This window comes from Patiria miniata, unplaced genomic scaffold (genome assembly GCF_015706575.1).
Source record: "Patiria miniata isolate m_02_andy unplaced genomic scaffold, ASM1570657v1 HiC_scaffold_20, whole genome shotgun sequence".
Lineage (NCBI taxonomy): Eukaryota > Metazoa > Echinodermata > Asteroidea > Valvatida > Asterinidae > Patiria > Patiria miniata.
Window position 1 is genome coordinate 12,162,377 of NW_024037059.1, and position 26,825 is coordinate 12,189,201.

A 26,825-nucleotide genomic window follows, 5' to 3' on the forward strand; every position below is an offset into this window, starting at 1 on the left:
TTTGAAAATAACATCCTATCCTCCTTTATAGGGACCAAAATGGATATTTTCTACTTGCTGGCAGGCTTCTGTTTTGTTCTTAATTTAAAAGTTCATTTTAACTTGAAGTTGAGTTGAACAGCGCAAGAATGAGTCAAATTGAAGAGCCGGTTCAAAAGTTATGGTAAATGGAAAATTTAAAGTCGTGAGAGTTCTTTGTTCAAAATTAAAGTTGAAACCATGGTAACATTAAGGTGACAAGAGAGAACTAAAACAAATTGTAAACAAGTAAACAAAAATGGTAAACAAATTTATGGCTTCATATTTCCATAAGTGAAACACATATGGACTTTATTTTTGATATGCAGGTAGGTGATAGGCAGTCGGCCCGATCCACAGCGTATTTTGACAAAATCGTAACAGTATCAACATTTCTTCAACATTTCCTTCAAAATCACAATTATAATAACAGCAGGTTGCCATGGCAATAAAAGTAAACAAATACATTAATTGTCACACTTATCCATGTATTGATTGGTGTTTATCGGCTAAGTAACAGTATTTTGTTTTTATCTACCAACAGATTGCTGGCACGGTGGGTGCACAACAGGGTTTAAGTCTACTACGCCTTCTGTTTCTGTCTTATTCCCCTCAATAAATATGATGTTGTCCAATCATTTTCAGTGTTTTTTCTTATTGATCTTCATGTCCATGTAAATTTATTTAAGGTACTACATGTAGTTCTAAATTTCCCTCCTTGTAGTCGTCAATTAATTTGTAAGTATAAACAGCTTCGTAATCATCATAGACTATGTTGAACCACTGTGGAAAACCAGGTACTTGGCTGACAACTTTACCAGTGTATGGAAGTCTTTCCCCTTCAGAAATAAAGAAGTGACTTACTGTCTTGCCCACCAACAAAGGAATACTAACAGTTTCATCACTGGAAGTCATAGTTTGGGCTGATTCTCCTTCTACTATTGACAAAGCAGCATCCATAAACTTGTTCAAGTAATCTCGCATGGCAGTCCAGGTCTGTTCAGAAAATTTAAATTTCTTGTTGTCAGGAATATACTGATGCAATTTGATTTTTACAAGCATTGAATCTTTCATTGTGATTATCGCATTGATTAATTTTATCATCTACCTGTTGCCTTGACTGCCAAAGACCAGCATCTATAATTAAGTTAGTTAAATCTTCTTTGTGCTTCAATTTTACGACTTTTTTCCAGTTGAACTTGTTTTTCTTGCTGCTTTTTTACTAGTGCTTCATGCCTGACTTTTTCTCTTTCTTTTGCTTTTTCTCTTAGTTCTTTTGTGGGTTTTCCTATTACACTGTTTATCATTTCATTCATTTGTTCTTTACTCAAGGAAGTCATGAAATCAGATGTCTTCTTAAAAACGGAACATAACCTGTGCCTCATTGGCAATTGCAGATGCATTTGGTCGTTTCTTAATTAAATAATCCAAGTATCCAAAGACTGTTTCAGGCAATTTATTATGTTTAAGTGTGGAAGCAGTGTCCGCTCTGAAAGAAACTTTGATTTCTTGGCATTGTGATATTTTCCACCGGCCATGTAATATTCTGTAACTCTGCTAATTAGCTGTTGTAATGCAATGAGTGTGTGCCTCATCATGCTTAAAGTGGTGTCATCTTTTTCCCATTCAGAAAACAGGGAGTTAAACACATCATCCTTGACAATGAAACTCTTGTCAAAGCATGTACCGGTACTTTTACATTTGATTAATCAGAAAGTTGTTCATCAGATTGAAGAATTTGGTGAAAGAAGGTGTTCATATTTGAGTAGATGTCACACACACACATCAAGAATATGCCCTGGTGCTTCAGTAACACGCCAGAGAGGAGCGGTAACCATTTTGTTAAGTATGCCCAACACTTTACAGCCAGCCACATACAAATCTATCTGTATATCAGCATGGACAGCTTTCAACAAGCCATTGGTTTGTCCAACAACATTGTTTAGAAAATCGTACACATAATTCCTAAGGTGAAACACTCGTCCCCCTTGTAAAAATACAATGTTAAACCTATTGCCTCGAAAATTTTGTAAATACCTTGTGGAAAATCCCTTTGTACGTTCTCCAGGCTCTGAAACACCCACTTTTATCATCCCCACCCTTGGAGAGTGCCTTGCATGTAGTCCGAACAAGTCGAACTACTCCACTGTCTGAACCAAATACAGATACTCAAGTGACTGCCTCGGCTCCAACCTCCCCCCCCCCCCTCCCTCCCTCCCCCCAAGAACACATCCTCGAAACCTTTGAAACTTTTACTTATTGTTTCTGCCATAGAAACAAGTAAGTGAAGGCCACAAAAGAAATTGTTCATGTGCACAACCTTCTCCTTAGCAGCATCTGTGAAATCCCCCCAATGTTGTGTCACTTTTGGCAGGCACTCTTCCCTGAATGCCTTTAGCAGGTCATTGAATTTGGATTCTGTTGCAGCCCTATCACTCATTGTGTTTTTAATTTGTGCCAGAATTTGCATGCCAACGTTAGACTGACTGGTACTATAGATACATGTATATCATCAAGTATAATTTTAAAAGTTGACAATATGTCTTCTGCACTTTCAGAGATCATTTCTCTCAACCCCAACACGTATGATGCTTCTGCTCCAGAAACAGTGTATGTCATGTAAATGCCCCCCCCCCCCCTTTAGGTGTCTCATCGGTTGATATTGTGATATTTTTTTCTTTCTGGAGCCCCTCTATTTGACGTTGGGAAAGAAGAAGCCACTCATCATTAATGTGGGCAAGTTCTAAAACAGCCGACATCACCTGTGAAATGTTCTCAAATGCTACATGGGCAGTGAGGAGCTTGTAAACACAAGACCTTGTTTCTGCCATGTAGTATTTGGCGCCGTCTTTAGTTGTGGTCAATACCGCGGTTTGTCCAGTTTTGTCATTGAGTTTATGATTAAGGTCAGCATTGTTGTCTTTTAAGTCTAAAATGATTTCATTTTGCTGTTCTACCTGTGTCTCAGCTCTTTTTTGACTTTTTCATAAATTTCTGCTTTACTCGCGTTGCTGTGATCCAACTTTGCTGCTTTGTTTGTCAAAAAGTCTTTTTCGGTGCCAAGTTTCCTTTTTGCACTTTTGGCTTTGTGCAACATTTTTTTCTGAGTGTGTAACTTTTTTTCAAGATCTTCGATCGTTTCCTTCTTGCAACCTGATTGTTTGGGGTTTTTTGGCCGTTTTTCTCGCCTCCCTATAACTGTTAATTTATGTGGTGACACTTTTTCTCCCAGTTCACGTGCCAGACTTTCATTGGCGGATTGTAGTGCCTCCATATCACTTTGTGAAGTTGTTGCTGTTGATCTAGGCCCTAGTGGTTTTGACTGGGGAACTGCGTATGCCGTTTCCTCCCGTGTTTGTAAAAGTTCTGGGCTACGGAGGAATCTCTTCATCAGGTCCCGTCTCTTGACATGCATGGTTTCCCACTGTTTCTGGAGAGATTTTGCAGTGGGGAGATCTGTCATCTGTCACTGATATCATCGTCCATCGACAATCATAATAAATAGCCACTCACACAATAAAAAATGTAATCACTGTGGTTGTCGATCAATCATAATATCAATAATTAACTTGATAAAAAAAGAATATCAATAATTACTCATTGTAATCATTATCAACTTTAGTAAATTTCATGTGAATATATCAGTTATCAGCATCACAAAGCACTTTTAAAAATTATTTATTTTTAATTAATTACCATTCATAAGAATATTTAGTACGAAATAATTTTTAAACAAAGCCGAATGCTAGTGAATATTGACGTGTATACTGCCCTAAATCGAACGTACCTGTAGGCTGAGTTTGAAATCCACCCCGGACACCGTGCATGTAAGCTGAAGCTGCATGGACCCCTACCGATTTACGCGCCGTTGAGCCCAGGCAGTGTCCACGCAGCGTTCCACGCAGTGTTCCGCTACATTGCCTTGCTGTGTGACAGAAGGTGACAACAAATACAAAGGAGTTGGCAACTTTTCTAGGGTGATTTGACATGCTTATATCATTTTTTTGACAGTTTCTAGCAGTTTCATAGGGGGGTTCAATGAAAACTCAACATTTTAATGTACTAACTGCATTCAAACATCAAGATTCCGGCGAAAAATTTGACGAATTATTTCGGACTTTCGATGATATAAAGGTATACACCGTAGCAATGCATAAACGTTTGGTAACGATGCATGTATTGTGTACATGATATGCGCGTGTGGCAACAAGCCATCGGCTCTCGCGAGATCGCGCTTACCACTTTTTGCACACGAAGGCATACCTGCGCAGAAGTGGATGCGCAGTAGTCCATTTCGGTCCCTACTATTTCAAAAAAAAAATAACTTCTTCATAATTTTGAACTTGACCTGTGTTTGCATATCTTATTGAACTGTGAACCACGCGGAATTCTGAACACTTGCAATTTGATTTTTTTCTCACCTTCTGTACCGATTTATTCGTAAATGTGAAGTGCTCTGACACTTACCGGTCGTATCAAGCTATTTAAGCATTATTCTTATTTTTTATCAAATCAGTTTCCAAATTTGACAATAACATCCTATCCCCCTTTACTGTCTTTTGTGCAATATACATAGGCCTACATCTATAAAATACCTACTTCAACAATAACTCCTTCCACTGAAACTTGTGTGTTGATGTATACTTCTGACTTTGAATGGATCTCACCAATAGAAACAAAGCATGTTGAATTCAACACTCTGGCAGCTGCTTCCAAGATCTCTACTGATATATCAAGAGTTGGGCAACGGGTGATCCTGTAATTTCTATTAATCAGAAGCACACCAGATGCTCCCTTTACAAACTGCCGAATAAGGACACACTCATGCTCCCTAAGCTTTGATACAACAACATCGTAGCAGACAGCTTTCGTGGGGCCTGTTCCATCAGCCACCGCTACCATAGCATTTGCAGTCCTATCGTTGATTTTCACTATTTTCACTCTTACTCCCTTTGCATACAGCTTCTTTCTGTCTGTCGACTTCTGAATTTCTGCCAACGTCTCCATCATCCTAAAAAGACAAAACTAAAATAAAGGAATTGCAATGCGACGGCTATTTTTGTACAATCTCCAAACCGATATAGTAGTGCACAACCGTACATTGGGTTGGTCTGGGCAAGTCCATAAAACAAGAAACAGCCGTCACATTGCAACTCGTGCAAGCGACGCATGCACGAGCGAATTGTATGCACTGGTTCATTTCCAGAAAATAGTACTATACTAACATAAGTAGGGCCTAACATCACACTCTTTCATTTTCACAAAGTAGCCAAATACCGACCCGAAGTCCTTTCAACAGTCCTTTTCACCAAGCCAATTAGTCAACAACTTTGACAATTTTTACTTACCAACTGCGATTACTGTGGAAAACAAATGGGCTATACTGGCTGCACACCAAACGTCCACTTCTGCAGACTAAGTTACTTCGCTCTATCTAAACGGCCCTCCATACACATCCATTCAAAATCACACGTTGTGTAGGCAGCAGCCAGATTTATTCACTGAACAGAGGGCTCTAACAACATTCGACAGTGATTCCTCTTGACATACGCCATTGAGGCATCTGTAACCAAAAAGGTTGACCTTTACGGAACATCCTGGAGGAGCTAGTTTTAATAACGGGAAGTCCCCCATTATGGGTGGATGCTGTGCTGGAAGAAAAGGCTGCTGTGTTCCAGCCTTTTCATCTAGCCCAGGGATCGGGGTCACAGTCATCCATCAGTGGATCTGAAAAAAAATTTGCAGCCTTTTTTTCAGTGATGAATTCCTGCCTGCTTACCGAGTTACAAAAAAAACCAATACACATGTAGTTTTAATCATTAACTCGAAAGTTCCTCTTGTCAGGTTCTTGGCATTTGGTTGTGCTGTTTTTTCCAACTTGAGGCGGCTGTGCATGTGAGTAGTGAAGCCCGTCTAACCAGGTAATTCTGCCCGTTTTTGACGGGCTCTCGACCAATCAGAAAGCCGGATTTGGCCCCACGTGACCCTCATTAGCATAAAATGAGCAACGGCAATCTACCATTCAGCATGGGGGAGTGTGACGGGCGGAGGGGCTTGTGTTAATGCAAATAATTAAAGGAACGTACCATTGTTTGTTGTGTGGGATTATTTATAGTATACGTATACAGTATATACCCATGATGTGGCTTGTAATTAATTTAATCATGTTAATGAACAAAATCAAAGAACGTATTTTCGTTCTGTCACCTGCACTCTCTTTGGACCCTTATTGCGTACCATTTGGGACACGGTGTCAAAATTAACGAGGAACTGGTTCCTATAATTCAAGGTAATACCTTGTTAGTTCCCCAAGAAAGTCACCAGTTTCGGGCTCCCATTCGCCATCATGACTGACGTATATTACACTATCGGTGTCATAATACAACACTCGCTGGTCGAGTTTCTCCAACAGTTCGTACAGTTTAAGACGAGCCTGGCAGGTCGTGTATGCGGCCAAATTAACATTGGTCATTCCTGATGACTCCACGAACTCTCCTGTGTTTTGCCACTGGACTTCCACCATCTCGTCATTGACAAAGCTCACGCCCTGTATCTCAAGACCATCGCGTGTCATCATATCCAAGTATTCGGTGGGGTCCTTCACGTACGTAGTCTTGCTCATGTTGGGCCTCTGACCAAACTTGCCAGAAACTAAAAGAATGGAGGGGGAAAAAGAAAAAAAATCATTATTAAAAAAAAGGTTGTATATCAGGAACAAAAAAAATCAAAACATTGTTAAAAGTGTACCACATGACTTTTGTGTTCAACCTGATATTCAATATATTTGGGGCAAGCCCACTCTTAGAAGTAAAAGTGTTGCCGTTTTGTGTAAATAATAGCTGCGCTTGTTCGTGCATGGACTGTGTGTTGCCATAATTACAACGATAATCGATTCTCACATTTCTTAATGATTCAAAAGCTCTTCCGGAAATTTAAAAAACTTTTTGTTTTACTCAAATGTGCACTCTGTATATCTGTTTGAAGGTTAACATTTTGTTTTCCCTTAAATTATTTAACAAAGCAATTGTTTTCAGGGGAGTTCGAACAAATTGAAATGAGAAGCACCTTGGATTGTTGTTCGTGACAAAATAAATAATTTTATGGAAGGTTGAGAGGTGTCGCCAGAAAAGTAAAGTATTCTACGCAAACGAATGAACATCGTGGTAAAATGTGCATGAGTAAAAATAATACATGTACATGTATATGTCTCGCCTACCTGTTAAGCATGAGTTTGGCTATGGCCCTCAGTCCCAGGTTTATCTTGATTTTGTCCCACTCTAGATGAATTCCTTCTTTGTCCAAATATTGCTGAATGTACTGGTGCTTTTGTTCGTCGCTCTGACACCAGCTTCAGCTTTAGAAAGGCGTTGACGTAGCCTGCAAAGAGACCTCCCTCTTTGGTCTCGGGATTGTACACGGCGACTTCGTCAAAATGCCACACCTCGTATATTTGCAACAACTTGTAACCCATCTGAAGAGCCTTTTGCAGTTCCATGGTTACCCAGGTGCCAATCAACCGTCCCGAGGTCCTATAGGGGAGAACTGGATGGTACAACCCACGTGGTGGAAGCACTTTGCATTTCACCAACCCTTCGAACTCATCGATGTCTTTAAAGTTTTCGGTGATAATGAGCGGGTGGCCTATGATATATTTACCACATTTATTAACATACGGGTACAGAGATCGTATAGTCCCGGTACTTGATTTTTCTCCTGGACCTACCTCGTAATGGAGTCGGGTAGCGTTTGTACGACCACCGCAGAAAGCATCGCTTGGGATGAGTGGCGTGAGAATCTCTAAAGAAGAAACAAAGGCCTTCATCTCGGTGTTATGTTTAAGCTCGTCATCAAACTCGCATTCCCACTTTTCTACGTATTTGTATCCCTGACTTTCGATGTATCGGCGTCTGTCCATGGTCTTCTGGTACAACTCTTCCATGGTCAAGTTATTGTAGGGGTGCTTGGTATCCCGAGCCATGCAGGTGTGACCATGATGGAGACAGCCCTGGAACTCCAGTACGGTTTTGGCCCCATCAGCCTCATAGTAACCGTCCACCTTGTAGTTACCGATGTGTTTTTCACTATTGTTGGCAGCGTGTTGGATGTAATGGCCTGTCTGATGAGTCGGCCATTTCAACCACTGGAGAGCTTTGGCTGACTGTCAGTCATTGGAGGGATAACCGTTGTGTGGGATGATGGCTATTGTGTCCGGATCCAAGTATTTGGTTCGGTACACCAAGTTGCAGGCTGAGGCTTTGGTGATGCAATGCTGAAACGGATCTATCCCGGGGTTTTTCTCGTCGGCCGTCATCTCCATAAAGAGAGACCGGAAGCTGAGGCAGCACCGACGGAGAATGTCTACATCAGACCGGCAGTATTTCACGATCTCTTGCTGGAAATCAAAAGTGTCGTTTCTGTGCTCCTCGTACCACTTCACAAAGGTTTGTCTGTCTGCAGACTTCATCGAATCGGGATTATAGTAGTGCATCTCTGGAAGGTGGGGCAGTACGCAGCTCTGATTGGCCCAAGTGTTGAAAAGGTGGGGGAAGTAACCTTTCGCCAATTCTTTCAGACCGAAAGCACTGGGTAGTTTAGAGAGGGCCATGGGAAGAAAGTTGAACGAGTCGATGAACTTCATGTCATTTGCGGGCACCGTGATGCTCATTACCTTTGCTCCGTTGAAGATGACTTCGGGCAAAACAGCATTATTGTAAAGATACCGCAGGACAAAGTAGGAATTGTACCCCTTGAAATTGTGGCATAGGACAATGGCACAAGCATTTTCTTCGCTGAACAGCCACTTGCAAAAGTCTTGCCTGGTGTTAGGCCCAGCGAAAACTTGCTCGTTCTTCCCGCATCGTTGACATGACGTTACGTTTTCTCCTTCCATGCACTGGCTACATACTTTGTGTGCGATACATAGATTGGGTTCGTGGATACCCGTTTCTTGTACACATTCAAAATCGAAGAAGATATAACTCGTGACGTCGACATTGTCCTGCATGTTTTTCTGCCTCTTTTTCTTTCGGCTCTTCGTCAGTGGGTTTGTCTTTACCCCCCGCGACCGGTCGCATTTAGCAAAGATGATCGGGTGGAACAAACTCTCTGCAAACTTTGCAGAACTTTTCTCCACATCTGTGATCTTGAGCTCTGAGACGTCTTCGGCTGACGAACTGATCGCAGTCTGGGCATCGGAAGTGGGTTTTGCATACAGAAGTGCCACGAGTGTTTGGTTTGAGATGATTATCGAAGCACACTGCGCTCTTGAAGTGTCGATTACATTCGTGACAGTACACCCAGTCCTCGACCTCATCGCAGTTGGGCTGGAAACAGAGGTAGCACGAACCGCGACATCTATGGTCTTCAGTATGGTTGTAGCCTTTGAGACATTCAATGCAGAAATAGCTTCGGTTTAGGAAGGCGGGCATGCTGGTGATGACGTCATAGTGGTTGTCGTGGTGATACAGACACATCTGTTTGCTGGCCGAGGGTCCCCTGTATATGACGGCATTAGCGTAGTCTTTAGAACAGACTACTAGTTGATAATGAGGAAGTACTTGCTGCGTACTGTTTGTCAATTTTAGCCTTGGCCGTGATGATGGCTTGTGCACAACATAGCTCGTCTTTATTAACAATCTGGATAATACATTGTTTTTTCCTTCAAGAACCTTTCTATGTCTACGTATCTTTTCTTCGTGGCCTTGCTTCCTTGCAGAATAGCGACCTGAGTAACGTGTATCTCAAGGGTTCCATCAATAGTGAACTCTTCGTATGACTGCAACACCGTCTCCACCCTCGATAGGAACCGTTCTGCCGTCAAATTTTGCTTAGTGATGAAGGGTAAAGTTATGGGATAATCGAGCTCAGGATGCACGACTACCATACGGATGAGATCATGAGGCTCGATACCCTCGTACGCATTATTTCAATTTTTACCCTCCCTTTAATTATGGTGTATACAGTACATAGGGGCCTACAATCATACATAAAATCCTACAATACGAAAATACGTTCTTTGATTTTGTTCATTACCATGATTAAATTAATTACAAGCCACATCATGGGTATATACTGTATACGTATACTATAAATAATCCCACACAACAAACAATGGTACGTTCCTTTAATTATTTGCATTTACGCAAGCCCCTCCGCCCGTCACACTCCCCCGTGCTGAATGGTAGATTCCCGTTGCTCATTTTATGCTAATGAGGGTCACGTGGGGCCAAATCCGGCTTTCTGATTGGTCGAGAGCCCGTCAAAAACGGGCAAAATTACCTGGTTAGACGGGCTTCACTACTCATGTGGCGTTCATACGACCGATGCGTCTTTCATGATGAGACCTTTCACCTCGAGATGGTGAACTCTGGCACCCTGAACGCAATGCCGAGAAGGTCTCTCTGGCAGTTGATGATAGTGGGGTTCTCCGGCGGGTACAGGTGGTGTTGCGTAATGTACTTTCGATAACATCAAAGTACACGTATTGTTTCCCTCTTTTCCCACTTACCCACACGGCATTTTCTTTGATGACATCTGTAACCTGCTAACGTGTTTTGTCGGAATGTGCCCCCCTTTTTTTCAGTAGGCCTGGCATAGGCGTTCCACTTCCACCTCATTTGTTAGCTGTGGTGTGTGTGTTGATAATGACCTTTAACAAAAACCAATAACAAAATAGTACACACTACAAATCTATTTGCATGGTAGCATGTCAGCACACTATTTTGTACCAAACATTCATTAGGCTGTTCTCCAAAGTAAATTCGACCATGGTTGAATTGGCATGAGTTCAATTTATGGTATCCATTTTGGAATACAATACGAAATAATAATCCTTAATAACGAATTAATAATCCGTAATAACGAATTAAATAATCCGCAACATATATACTTGCAGTGGCGCTGGGCTTTCGTACAAAACTACGTGCGTACAAGCAACTCTCAAAAATTTTCGTTTCCCTTTCCATAGATTTTTCTCAAATCGTATGATGTTAAGCGTGCTGCATTTTTAGTAACGCTTGATAGATCTAATTGATGTGCACACACAAAATAGAATACATGTATGTACATGTACAGTAAATGTTCAGTTGGTTTATATTTCAGGCGTCATATGGTATTATCCAATGCCATGGTGAATATGAATGACCTAACTGATGTACATGTACATGTACACGTAGTTGTAGGCTCTGGTGGTTTTTTTTTATTGAATTATTTACAGTGTACAAATGTATTTATTGAATTTTGTTGGAACCATTTCATCTAATACTCATCCTGAAAAGTCTCAAACACATGCACATTTGTAAAATACATGTATATGTACATGTTATGCAAGTAACAAGTTGACGATCGACACAAACTCAACAAAAACAAAACTCAAAATGTTCAATTGTATTTGACTTGATTTAATTTTGTCATCCTTTAACAAAATGAAACATCTTGTCTTGGTCATGAAGAATCTATTCATTAAAACCACTGACATGCGTAAATGTTTTACATAAGGTACAGTTAAAAGACAAAAAGGGAATGTGCACCTTAAAATTGAAAGACACTACATGCTATGTTCTAATTCAATGGACAGTTAACTACGTCAGGTCAGGAAGCAATAAGATAAATGGTAATTATTTGATGAACACAGAACTTTTGCATGACTTACATGTATCTGTTTTAAACTATTAAAATGCAATTACAGTGTAATAACAGAAATAACAGTTGATGACACAAAAAATGAAAAAGTAGGCAATTCAAAATAAAAAGAAACAAGGCGAAGGTGTAAATCTCGGCTTTAAAGCTGATTTCAGTTTTTTTTCCTTCACTTGCTGTGTATAAAAGTATAGGAGATTTCCAAACCTCAGCTTTTTTTACACCTTTTCCAGCTGTTTTCAGCTATTTTTTGTCGGTGGTCACTCACACCTCTGCCAGGCCTATGCCTGAAAATTCAGTGAAAAAAAGTCTTATTCTTACTCTTGAATAAAATGATCATTTATGTTGTTATCAGCTAGACTATTAATCGATAATCTTTTTTTTGTCGTGTACATGAACTCGCTTGACCTTTACTTCCGGGTCTACAGGTCAAAGTTAGGTAAATTCAAAATGAAGACATTAGCCTAAAATCAAAAAACCATAAAATCGGTTCACCGGATGATCATTTTACCTACTGTGAACTTGTACCATGTTACGAAGATGTTATAAATTTTGTGATGTCATTATGATACATCAGGTATCAAATTACAAGTAATTTCAGGGTACAATTAATTTTGACATCACCAGAAGAACGCCCTCTGGCAGAACATCAAAGAGTTCATCATTTTGAATTTTAAAACACTGAATTAAAATTATACCAAATTGCCCCGATATAATGTACATGTTTTCTGTGAGCAACAACAAATGAATTTGCATGGTTTCATGATCATAACGTCATCAGTCCCGAAGTTACTGTAGGTAGCACAAATAATGACATCTTAATGTTGACCTTTTGCTTCCAAATTCTGTGACGTCATCAAATCGGAATTGGTGTGTTACTACATACGCCTTTAATTTCCATGCAATATTTTTACTTAATGATAAACAGGTAGGCGCTCCTTTAATTAAATCAGTATTCCTTCCCTTTTTTGACTGATGACGTCAAACGTTTTTTTAAGTTTTAAAGACCACTCCTATTCAGGCGCCTGCAGCCTTCGTCAATCAATGGCTTTGAAGCATTCACGATGCCAGTAATTGTCAAATCTTTGTCCTGCAATAGTAGTCTTGCTCTTCAGGATATCTTTGATTGCTCTTATCCTCACATGATCTAGTTGCCGCTTCCCCTTGACACCCCTACAATTTGATTCTCTCATCTCTGTCCTAGAAAATAATAATCGGACTAAGGAGAGGGCAAAGTTGGCCTCTGAGGATGAGTTGTCCTTTACGTCCGATAATATATCCGAAGACAGAGACTTGAGGTCCATTGTAGGGGATGAAGGGGCAGTGGTGCGAGATTCTTCGATGGGTCGAGTTGGTGACCTTGATGGGGGATCTAGGGATGCCGAAGATGTGGGTGGCTGAAAGCCGCAATATCTGATGCACTCTTTGATCTCCCGGACATCACTTGCCATTCGACGCATCATCAGGAGATCCCTTAATGGGACTGCTACCATTTGATTGGTGTTGATGGGGGAACTGCTTTTGAGTGAAGACCAAGGATCCTGTATTATAAAAACAAAATTTGTTGTAATTGTCATTATTATTATGATTACTCACACCAAAGACATTTTTCACTGGGCTAACGTTTCTAGACATGCAGTACATACATGTCTATGTGTACATGTGTTCTACATGCTTAGCAAATGCACCACATGTACACTGTACATGTATTTACAATTTGCGTAACCGCACGTACTAAAGTATACCTGTAAACAATGACATTTGTATAATTGGACCAACCTTTAAGGAAAAGGGCATAAGATTTGGCACACATGTATAATTCACCTACGAAGTGCCTTTAATTATTCAGTGTGTATCAAAATGGAATGCCAGACGTAGAATGTGTAACCAACATAGATAAATATAGGTATGGTTTCAAACATACGCTTTTCCACTTTATAATGAGACATCAAACATCCAAATCTGATAATTAATCTCCACTGTGCCTTTACGTGCACAAACTGCTCTACCAATGTCACAGAGGCACTACACTTTATAAAACAATTTCTTGAATAACAAACACTTTTGCTCTATCAGGCTGAGTTTGCATTAGCGAGAGTGCACTTAAAAAAATTTCTAAATATCATTCCTATACACAGTACTTACACGTGTGGTGCTTGGTCTGTGCATCTCCACTTCATCCAACGGTGTGATATCCGACAAAAAACTCACATCCGGGAAATATGGTATCTGTTGTTAAAAGTAATATAGCCAAATTAAATCACAATTTAAATGTTTACAAATATCTTTGTTAACATCAAGGGCTTCATCATGGTAGGAACACGAAATACTCTCAAACCCCGATAAGAAGAGCACTGTTAATACAACATCCTGCTTATAACAAGCAAACTTTTAGGTCCCAAGTCTTTGTTTACTTTTTTTCCCATTACTGTTACTACAATGTATCTGTTATAACAAGGTAATTTGTAAAATCCCAAGGACCTTGTTTGACTGTACATTGTATCATACATTGAATCATGCCACTCCGTGTTTTCATTGCATTAATGGCATTTCAAAGTACAACTAATGAATTAGCATTGCTACATACCCGGACTGAAAAAAAAGAAAATTATGTCAAAGCAAAAATGATTTCACGTCTACCTTTTAGCCTCAAATTTGAAATCATTCTCTCAGTATATCCCGTATCTGCTCTTTTTTATGAAAGAACAAACCAAAATGCTGCTTCGTAATTGTTTCAGCAGGATATGGAAATTATCAAAAAATGGAATATTGTTGAGAAAAAATGGGTCACTTTGAGCTTTAAAATGTGGAACAGTATTTGTAAAGTGTTGAATATTCATTTGTGAGAAAATCTCAATATTTAAAAATAAACATCCCAATAAACAGATCGTTTGATGCACGAAAAAGCACAACTGATATTGTTTCTTAATTCATGTACAGTCGAACCCTGATAAGAAGAAGCACTTTTGAGCATTGTTCCTGTTCACAAATGTCTCCCTATAATTTTTGTTGATATCAACTAAGTCTAATAGGAACTCCAGGAAAATATTCTTTTTAAAAGGAAATGCCCAATGCTTCCTCTATTTAAAAACTCGAAGAGTCAATACAATCAGGGGTAATAAATACATGTACTGTATGCAAGCGTTCTCCGATTTACTTACAAACAACTGCACCTGATCAATGTCCTCATCCTCATCAACGCAGAAATGGGCAACACCGATAAAAAAACAAGATAAAAAACTGTTGTTTATCTGACCACTTCCCAATTCTATTTCCATAACGTTTACATCACAGTTTCGGCTTCCCCTTTTATTGCTTAACCATTTAAAAAAAAAATATTGTACATCGAGTTTAGTAGAGATAGCTAGCTTGGCTAGAGCTGTGGATTTATTATTCACGAACATTAGAAACCACAGAAGAAATGCACATCACAGTTACATGTACAACTGTACTTTTTAAACTTTAGTAAGTGTGGAAACTAGCAAAGTATCTGAGAGTTTTGAAGTTATTTCTGCGGGATATACCCTCATGTACAGTACTCCAAAAACGAACATACATGTACTTGAATGATAAAAAACAAGCCTTGGTTGGTTTCTTCTTAGGTTGCGTCGTTGGTTTCTTCTTAGATTGCGTCGTTGGTTTCTATAAAAAAAAAGGGAATGAGCAACCCACTTATTACAAAGTAGTGCTTTCATTTGGGTTTAAGCAAGCACATGTACATGTATTCACTCTTATACAGAAATGGCCATCAAACACATTAAAATCAAGCCAAGTTACATATTTTGCATTTGAAATTTGTAACTGATTTGCAACGCTCTTTCAAAAAAAATATTTTAATACAAATATTAACAACTTTAATTCACAAGTTTTTTTTGTAGTGGGATAAAATAACACCTCACCTTTGTTTTGGATTGCACAGCACTTTTGTTATTTGAGTACTTCGAGGTTTTCGCCTTGTGTTGAACTTGAACCTTGGGCTGGAAAAACAGTATTCATTATTATTGGCAATGTATGCGAAACGGGGCAACTCGTACCCGAGTCGACTCGAACCCGAGACAACTCGTACCAGTCAAGTCGTACCCACCAGTACCACCTTGTACATGTATGATGTAGTAGTTGGACTCGTTCAACATGATCAAGCTTAGAAGATAAGGCTGCTGTGTATGGACACCAGGCTGTCAACCGGTTCTCAAGAACTGGTATGACAAGTGACCGGTATAAAGACATCGGTGCTTTTGTAGAGGTTCCTCCAGTGGTATGCCTTATTTGCCTTATTTGCCTTATTTGCCATCTTTGGATATGACTAAGTGATGCCGCAACACGAACGTAGAGCTCCCAGACTCTACGCAATACGCTCTTCTGATTGGTCTACGTACACACCATATATATTAATGCTCTAGACACACACAAATAATTCATGAATTAGACTAGCTCCAGTCGGAATCTACCCTGTTTTGCCACACAGTTAGGCCCCAGCTAAGCGTAGTCCATCATGGACTTAATAGCTTAAAAAACATTGAGAAACGGGGCTCAATAAGTTTATACAATTATAAATCTATTACCTATTATGCATATCAAAATTAATATTGTGTGAGGTTCACCCACACGACAACGCCATGTGAGGCTAACTAAAGACATCACGTACCACACACATTGTAAACTTATAACTCAATGTTTTCATACAAGATCAAATCAGCCTTGCACCTGTGCGTGAGGTCTTCTTATTGAAATATGAAACAAATAATCTCATAAATTTCTTCTGATTATTAGATTCCTACTGGTTAGTTTGCTGATAATTCCTCATTGACTAGGTGTAGAGGCTGTATTTATTGGCATCAACAGGCTTCTTATACTTATGCGTAGTCGCCTCCTTGTGGACTTACTCTCCATCCAGGTTTGTCTTCCTGAAGACTCTTCCAGGGATAGCCATTTTCATGCATTTTGTCAGTGCTCTTCTGTTGTCTCTTCTGGCTCAGAACCCGCTTGCTTGATTGGGCTTAGTGGCAATATAGATGGACTCTGGTGCTGGAGGGCCTGGCTCCGCCCTCAATACGGCTCAAGAGGGCCCATGGTTTTCTACCGACAGGAATGATGGCGGAGGTTCTTCCAACCAATGGCGCTATGGGGCACGGCGACAGTGTAATGATTGTCTCTCTCGTTGGGCTTGCTGGTGGCCGACCCGCTGCGGCTGGGGTCCGGGTCTCTACTCGCAGTCGACGCTCCCAGCAAACTTCTGTCGATTCCTACCCGCTTTCCCTCAACCAGGCCTTTTTGGATCTCAGCGCACTGCGCCATATTCTCTGCATGGCTGGAAGTACAGTTCCTCTGCAGGTTGGCCCCACCTATCTTGATAACTGCAACACCCACAGCAGAAAAGCAATTGAGGACCGTGCAGTTAATCTTTGGTGTAGTGCTTCTTAAGGCGAGGCTTTGTTCTGCAGGTCTTCAAGTGTTTCAGCAAATGCTTCTGGTGATATAGGAAATGCTTTGCGTGCATGAGACAACGAATGTCGCCTAGCACTAGCTGTTCTTGGCAGTGATGGGTCTTTCTCCACATTTTCTAGAGCTTCATCCATCTTTTTTTCATCTTCTCGCATTTGTTCAACTCAATTTGTTCTATTTCCTCCGTTTCCTTTGTTCTTCTCTCTTCATCCTCTTTTCTTGCATTTATGATACGTCTTCGATATTCTAGCACCTATTCTTTTGCCGTTCCTTTTCCCTCTCCTCTTCGCATTGATTTCATCTTTTTTTAGCTTTTGTTAACTTTGATCTATACGCTCTCTGGTATTCTCTGTTGTATTGCTGCTTTATTTCTAACTCTTGCTCTTTTTTTTTTGGTCTTTTCAGCTCTGGTCTGCCGTCTTCAGATTGGAGGTGGGTTTGCTTTTGCTGCTGCTTCTTTTATTTTTAAAGATACAGTGCACCGATACAAAGGCAAGACATCCTCTGTGAAAACTACAAATACGAAGAAAAATGTACCTACCGTCAATGGACGTCAGACTTAATATGCTGCATATCGATGCAACATTAACTAACATAATTCAACATCCATGTTGCTATTTTTGATTTTCGTTTTATTTAACTGCAACTAAGACTAAAAAACTCACAAAATCGCTACTAACTGAAAGATGTATATATGTTATTATATTTATCTGGGTATAGAGTCAGGCTCTGTAGACGGTTTCCATGACGATTCAAAGCATTTTTAGAAAGCTAAAGAAATGAAAATATACCTTGTCAAACTTAAGCAAGATTGGAAAAGGTTTATGCATGTATCTGGAAGATTGAACTGACGCCTACCAACCCAAAGGCTAAGAATACCACAACCTAGATTCAACAGGACGTTGTTTAACGTATTAAAAATGTATTTAATTTTCAATTTGCCAAGACCTAACTCTCAAATTAGCTCTTCAGAAGTTGGACAATCATAACTGAACTTCTATGTTATGATTTGGTGGCTTTCAAGACAAAAAGTAAGCTGTAATGTTAATGATGAGCAACTTTTCGAAAGTTTTTCAAAATAAACATGTACACATATTTCGTTTGACCGTAGAGCCCTCTATAGTTGGTTTCCATGGCAACCAAAATTTTTTTTTGAAAGACCTATTCATGAAGGATAAGTGTGCTGAGGTTGATTAAGATCGGTCAAGGTCTGCTCAGGTTATGGCATTTTGTTTCGTCCCCTTCCATTAACATCTTTTTTCCTATTGGGGACATGCCAAGGATCAAAAAAATATCATATATGGCGGTGGGTTGGGGGGATGCACTGGGACCCCCCCCCCCCCCCAGCCCACGGACCATTGTGTTTGGGATTTTGAGATATGAAAAGATTTAGGGCCTTTCTGAACGAAACACTGCAGAAAAAATCAAGATGACGCATTTTTGGTATGGAACAAAACACTTGAAATCTAATATATTTCTTATGTCACACATTTGTAAGGAAAACGGCTCTTGACACCATCATTTGTCACCTGCTTTTTACCATGTAATTTTTTCCGATGCAGTTCAAATTGGTATCGTTTTGAAGCTTAGGTTTGCCTCTTTGAGACGAGCTACAAGTAATTAAAAAAGTCTGCATGGAGGAACCTACAAAGTAATTTCAAATGTGATCTTGTGTTGCACACACACTGCTTCCTAACCCGATGGAATGACCCTTGAAAATGTTGCTGTGAATATGAATGCAAAGGGAGCTAAATGTTATCTTGTTAAAGTTTCACTTTACAAAACAGTGATTTTTGTATCTCACTTGTTTTTGTTCTCCCATACTTTGGAGGCACCTTACATGTAAATGTACATAGTAAAAAAGGAATGTTCGACCTGGTGATTAGCTTGACACATCTTCATGTTGACATACTTTTTAAGGTTTTATGTTTTTGAGATTGATTACCATTTTCGTTCAGTTTTCATTAATCATTGAATTGTAAGCTCATTTATGAAAATAATATCTTGCAACTTGTTTTGATCAATGGCATGTTTCTGTTAATTGTCTCCTGTTGTTTGTCTGTGTCATCCACAGGAAGGTTGCCGACAGGTGATGGCCAGCATTCTACATCAGTTGTCCTGGTCGTCCATAGCATTTCTAATGTCTGGGGACCTAGGATGGGCACTAGGATCAACTATGCTTATGGTAGAGTACCTTTTCCCATCCTGTCTGACATCTGCCTGGGACGCCAGAGCAGGTGCCCGTTGAGGGGGTCGGTAGCCAGAGGGGGGAGCTGATGTCCAATTCAATCAGGCCTTAGCGATCCTGATACCTGACAGCCTAGCTATATCGGTAGGTGAAGCATGATAGATACTTATTTGGCTTTATATACACCATGTAAGGTGACAGTTGGTAAAGATTTAGTCACTGAGCTTTCAGAGTATCATCCTAAACTGTCTTCCTGAGTGCGCAATCCTAGGGATGCAATCCTTTCATGGTTTCTTGATCCACACTGGACCTATGTTGCATACATTATCAAGGTTCATCCGTAACGTTTTTCTTTACTCGCCAGCTGGGCTAGTGAACAAGACTATTTGGTCAGCAGGCTACCACTAAGGTCAAACCCCTCCTATTCTGTGATTAAATCTCTCGGGTCTAGGTATCCTCATGACCAGGAGAATGCCTTCTACTCAGAGATAGTCATTTGAGATGGCCAGCGTGTCTTCAGCCAGTTCGAAGACATGGACACTTTTACTTAAGCTGCGAAAGCTCCTGAAAGATACCGAGTCCCAAAGAAGAGTGTCACGATGGAATTTAATTTTGCTAACAGGGACTTGGCAACGTTGTATTATATTGTTTTTTTTTAATAGGTTAAACTTATTATTTTTTTTTAAATTTATTTTATATGATTTTTATTTCAGATTTTCCTGCTCTAACCAAGGAGACCTTGCACTTGATGCTGGAATGCCCTGAAACTGCACCACTTTGTGATGACATCGAACATTAGAGAAACTACATGTACATCCTAAGTGTCTTGAGTCTTTTTAGAATGCACTACATGAAGGCTATTAAGGAATAAATATTATATGGGCAATTCCATGCTGTTGGAGACACAAGACAAAACATAACTTAGCATTTTTAAAACATAAATAGTTCTGTTGCGTGTGTCCACTGTTTTGTGAGTACTTATGGTGCACCATCACATCAGAGTCTGCAGTAGCCTTGGTCAACGCATTCATCATTATTGGTCCGTGCGCAGTAAACGATCTGTGGAATATCCTCGCTATGCAGTGCGTTAAAAATACAGCCCCAACAGCGACCTCATGCGGCCACTTTATTTATGCAAATCTTTGGACCCAGAAGAACACCTCAGTCTAATCGTCCATGTCAGGTTTTGGGGGTGGTGCTCATTAATATGTTAATAGCTTAAGATATTGGTTGATCGTTGCAATTGTGCAACATTGTGCAGAACGGGCGCGCCAGTCATCATAAAATGAATTGTTAATGTCTAACTCGCGAGCTGGACACTCCATTATATAGCTAGAGGGGTGTTTGGAAAAACATGAAGTGAAACTGTGGAACTTAAGACTGGTTGGAGTCTGGATGCTGATAATTACCTTTGGCTCAGTAATTTTCAGCATCCAGACTCCAACCAGTCTTAAGCTTAGTGTTTAACACCTCCCAAGCACTCATTTATTCCCTTTTCTTTTAAACATTGCGCCTAAAAGTCTAATGAAATCCAGAAACAAATTTTGTTGGTTGCTCCTCTTTTGGTAAAACAAAATAAAAAATTAAATGGGGAGCACCCTCTTTTGCCCACATATAGCTCATTAAATGGACAAATTTCGATATTTTGTAAAGGAAAATAAATTAAATTTTTGTACAGGGAAATAAATTAATTCTACATTTATTATGTTAAAAAGACTTGTAGTTTTTGTTAAAATAGTTTTAAAACAACTTTATTTTAACTAAAAACAAATTGTGAAGTAGGTTACAGCAACAAAAGGTATATTGAATAAATGTCTAAATTTGAAAACAAAACAATTTGGATTTGTAGTGATTTCCTTCTGATTTTTTTTTTCTGGTTTATATTCCAATGAGGGCAAGGGTCATTTCTCCTCTTTTCAATATTTCGCAATCTAACCTGAAGTATAAGTTCCAAGCACAAATTTTGTGTAAAAAAAAGCCTGTGGCCTGGTGGTCTAGGTTACTGACCACCAGCAACCGGGTCCCTGGTTCAATCCCAGTCGGGGACCCGGTAGTAGAATTTTTCTTACTGCAGTGATAATTTTTTTAAAAATAAAGAAAATAGTAGCACAGGGTGGGGTTGAACCGTGTACCTCTTGCATAGCAGCCACTTTCCTTTTCCACTAAGCTATGGCACTTTCTTGAAAAACTCCTCGTTTTTGTAATTAAAACCCTTAGGTTGTTTATTCTTAGACAATTTTCAGCTCTGGCCAGATTTTTAAATTGCAAGGGGTACCCCCTGGCAAATTTACTTGGATCTGAGGGTCTGAGGCTGGGTGATTGAGGAGTGAGGAGCTGTTGGGTTGAGAACGGAAGGATAGGCTTTGGGACTCTTAGCTGGCTTGTTGATGGTTGAGTGAGAAATAGACTATAAAATGAAGGGTTTCAAAGGCTGATAGGTCTTCAAATTGATAGGACTTGGGGTTTTTGGGTGTTGGAAGAGTTAATGGGGCTGGACTTAGATTTGGGGACATCATTGCTTCCGTTTTACTTCGACTACAATTTTGGATCGGATATGGCCAGACTTTTTTTTTGAAGTCCTGTTATAGTCTAGATCTGTCTTCGCAGTCCAATCAGACTGGTAATGGACCTTTGATTTTTGGACCTGTTGAAGCCAGATGAAGAACATATAAGACTGCAAGAATGCTGGTTGCCAGTGGTCTGCGAGATGGATGGACTCTTAGCGTGATGGTCTTGATGCCACCTGGTTGAAGGGCCTCCCTCGACTGACCATAATTATAGGCTGCTGTTGGAGTAGGTTTTCATGTTTCATAATTCAGTTATTTCACAGTTTATTGCCATCTCTTGTCAAGGTGTTTAGCGGTCACATGACAGTCTGTGCCAGTAAAATTTAAAGATTTTTGAAAGAGTAATAAGTAGATTACACATGGTATTTTGTTTTAATGTTTGCAAATCCTAGGTTTTTCCCCTTAATTTCTGACAACTCCAACCTGTGGGCTTCAAGGAGCTTCAAGGTGCAATAATATTGCAAAAATGACAGTCTACAGCTTTGATTCTACAGTGTTTATTGTGTATTTCTCTACACTGTTTTACATTTTTTCCCCAAGACAATGTCATCATGTGATGCATGCATTTACATAATTAACCAAACAAAATGGACGACAGCCGTTGGAACTGGACGTTTTTTTACAGGCAAGCCACCGAAATCGTCAAGATTTTTCAATTTTGTGTGTGTGTGTGTGGTCTGTTTCAAGTCGATCAGCAGCTTCGTGCAGACTGCTGAATGTATGAGGTATGTAAATGAAATCTGGGGTGGGATATTAGAGGTGAAAAAGGACAATTTTTGGGAGGCCATTCCGGAAGGGTCCCTTGCTACCACACTCCAACTCCCTAGTTATGTCTCCAGCGCTACATGTGAATAAATACATGGAATCATGAGCATGTCAGCTGGAGTTACTCAAGCTACATGTAGTCATGTCAACCAGGTAAAATAAAGGCAAGTGCTTAGCCTTAATCTTATGCTACAAAAAAATTGTCATCCATTTGGAGTTTGAGTTTCTTCCCCCTATTTTAAAATTTAATGGACCAAATTTCCCTTATCCAGTCGAATACTCCCGGCCTCTCTTACCAGCAGCACCAGCAGGTCAGCATATCGTCTTGAACACGTGGGCCCGTACGCGTCTCGGACCCGAGTCGGGCGAGTGTCACTTGACAGCTCCATGGGGCAATGAATGCCAATTGTTTTCTCGACATTAACGAAACTGACACTACCAGTTAGTTGGACAGAAACATCAACAGGCATGTAAACACATCAGCAAATCTCATTCTTTCCGTATCTTCTAGCTCTAACGTTAATTTAGGAACGCGACAAATATAGACGACGTTCCCCGACGCTCGCTCCACAAACTTTCCACACGTGCACGCTAGTAAAATTTTACGCAGCTGTAACTTGCAACAGCGCCACCACTTGACCAACCGTAAGAGTTTGTGGCTAAACAAAACACTGTAAGGCCAAAAAAAAAATAAGTCGGTCTCTGGTCAGCGCGCGCGTCGATTTTAATCATGCGCGTCAATCTTTTTTTTTCAAAAATGTTCCGCGGTAGTTCCAACAGCGCCCTCTATTGCCGCACCTGCTCAATTTTTTTTTTTACCAAAAAGCACCAAGGAATGGGAAATTGCACCAAGGCAAATGATCGAGAGCACCAAGGCAAATTATGGAGGACACCAATGTACACGAGGACACCAAAAAAGCAAAATAGTACCCCACCTTGTCTATACAATCCAAGCTTGAAGAAAAAAAAAAGCCCCCCCCCCCAAAAAAAAGCCGCATCCCTGCGTCAATTCCGGAACTTTGGTCTGACCAGAGACCGAATATTTTTTTGGGGGGCCTAATAGTGGACTTGTCTTTTTCTGCGCAGATTTTGTGGCTAAACAAAACACTGCCCGCCCGGGCATGACGGGCCCACGTGCTCAATGACGAAAGTCTGGATTTTTCAGCCGAACGTGTGGTTGCGAAGGCAGATTTCTAAAGGTTACGTGGCGTAATACTTTATTTTTAATGAAGCAACAAACACGTTCAACCCGGCTGGCGAAATCTTTGAAAATTCATTTCTCCCGTTTGGAAGACCATATCTTCAGGCGCGGTTCTTAGGGCCAAGGTGTAACACAAGCGTTTGCAACAACAAATTAAGCTGAAATACACTTAGATGATATAAGTGTTCAACTACTCGTGAAATAACAACTTGAGGAGATTTCTAGAAATTGACGTTAAGGTCAGTAACCCGAATTGTCGTTTCAGCATGGATGGCGGCGATTTTTTTTCACTGACATGCAGTGTAGCAGTGTAGAATTTAGATTTTCTTCCGTTACTATAATTTAACATTCCTATCAATACTAAGCATTTTTTTTTTAGAAATTTTAGAAATGCAACGTTCAAAAGGCATGATGTTTTTTGGGGGTGCATGAATTTCACTGCTCCGTTATGGCGTCCAAGTACGTAATAGGATTAACTTTGTTGAGCAACGGCGACGCTTAGGCCTTCGCAACCACACGGATGCACGTTCCGATTCATCTCTTCGGGTCCATGCCCAGTGAGTCAGGCAGCTTAGTGAATGGATGTGGACATTCCGGACAAAAGCGCCAAATTGTCCATACATGCTCCTCAATGCCTTAGCTTTCAATTTTTGATAGGAACCAACTTATCCAATAACATTATGGCGGCCATCTTGGATCTAAAGATGGCGGCCATTAAAAACCTATATCTACCAATATCTCATCTTCAAAGCCACTTAGGATCAATGTTTTGGTGTCTAAACATACATTTTCAGGGTCAAGGAATAGAACTGTACCATTTTGGATAGTTTCAAATGGTTAGATTGTCCAAATACAGTATTGTGGCCATCTTGTATTTAAAACATGGCCGCCATTTAAAACCTAAATCTCCGAATGCGTGTATTGCATCTTTAAGCCACTAAGTCACGGTATCTTAATCTTGGTGTCTAAACATATATTTTCAGGGTCATGGAACACATTTAAACAATTTGGATTAGTACTACATGTATTTAGGATCGTGTCAAATGGTCAGTTTGTCCAGATAGGCTACTTAATATGGCGGCCATTATGGTTTGCCGTAAAAGGACCAACACTGGCCCGATTCAGGACTCGCTTACACAGACATAGAAGTGGCGTACTTTCTTTGTTCTCGTGAACTAAAATTGTGCAATGTCGCACACTAATTCCAAAATGCTCTTATTTTAACCAGAATTAATTTCCTGGGCTGAAATTCGGACTTAATATCCCTTTTCCAAAACTCTTCCATTTGCGACGGATCAGGCCACCTTGGAAACTCCTATATAGTTTCTGAGTAAAATCCATATATCTATTTCGTGAAAAACTTGTGGGGTACCAAAACGTTACCCCGGTGGGCATTCCTTGTGGGGTACCTCTCATTGTTCCGTAACCCCATAAGGCAGTGTTTATACGTTCAGGATTACATGTAAATGTCTCCTGATGGGCACAAAAGCCTCCAGGTATCTCCCAGCTCTCTCTCTCTCTCTCTCTCTCTCTCTCTCTCTTTGTTACCGTTGAGGGGGTACTTGAGTACACCGTCCATGTACATAATGCTCTGTTCAAGAGGCCAATCAGCAGCTTTGGGCCCTCTCACAAATTCTTGGGGCAAAATTCAGTGGTAAATTTTCGTCATTGGAATGTACCAACATTTTTATCATCAAAGTGAACAAAATGTTATCACATTTAAGATTCCATGTCAAATGCTGCTAATTGCCCTTTCGTCAAATTCATGACTCATCAGTTGAACTTGCATTGAACTTAGGAACTTATTAAACTTAGGAGGAAAAAACAGAGAATTTAGTGGAATTGAAATGAAAAATGGAAGCTCATTGAAGTTTTTAAACATAACCAACTAGTCAAGTCATCATGAGCACTCACAGAACCAAATGATTCATCGTCATTTAGCCTTAGGTACTTTCCTGAAGATACGTCCTATAAAAAGTAGGAGAAGCTTATCCAGAAGACTGAAGATGATCAGTTGAAGAAGGCTGTATTTACATCAAAACGGTGCCTTGCTTGTCTAAAAGACAAGCCAAAACTTCTAGTCGGCAAGACTGTGGAACACAAACTACGCAAAACTTCATTGAGTTTACCAAAATATTCATCCCGAAACTGTCTTGGGAATAGATCAAATGTATGCAGTAACGTACACCATATGAATATCATCTCTTTTGAGTTGTGTGGTTCTGAGAAGAACCAGTTGTTTACTCGATATTTCGAGAGGTCATGTTTGAGGTCAAGGCGCAGTCTTGTTTTGCATAAAATTAATCACCGATCCTTCACGCATGTCATAGATGACAGATGCTTGCTGTGCAAGCGGCTAATAGCTTTAGCATTCTATTTATGATTTTTGGACCCAATGTACTAGAATCATAACATTAGTAAGCAGCGGACGGGGTGGGGGTGGGGGCGTGAGGGGTGGGGTGGGGTGGGGGAAATTGGGGGTAAGGTTTCCACACCTACACCCCTTATATAAGATGCAACTGGGCCTGCATTGTGGTCCACTTTGAACAGCGCTCCAGGCCCAGAACCTGTCCAGTATCCTAGCGTCCAGTTGTCCAGGTGAAACCCGCAAGCCCACCCCTCCCCCTCTCCAAATAAATTGGTCTGAGATGCCCCGCCCCTCACCCATCACTTATTCTATTTTCTCCCCTTAGGATTGAGAGCGGTTCAAATCATATTTACTGCCAGTTATTGGAGAATTCAAATATCATTATTTCTTTTTCTATTATGTTATTGTTATATTATGAAGACAGTTTAGATCTATCGGCTACATCATTTTCCAATCAATCATTCTCCATTCATTTGTTAATTCTATTTAATAACCTCATCGTGTTGTGTCGTCGATTTCATTTGGCGTGAAAGCTTTTATATTATTTCATGCGATATAGTCCTAATTTCCTTCATCTAAACGAGCTGAGACAGACATGTGGAGGTACTCTTAATTTATGAAGCTTACAATTTTTTCACA

General features: G+C 40.1%; 1 pseudogene; it reads right to left on the reverse strand.

Moving 5' to 3' along the window:
- Positions 1-656: 656 nt before the first annotated feature.
- On the reverse strand, positions 657-1,856 carry LOC119729391 (annotated as a pseudogene).
- Between the last annotated feature and the right edge of the window lie 24,969 nt (positions 1,857-26,825).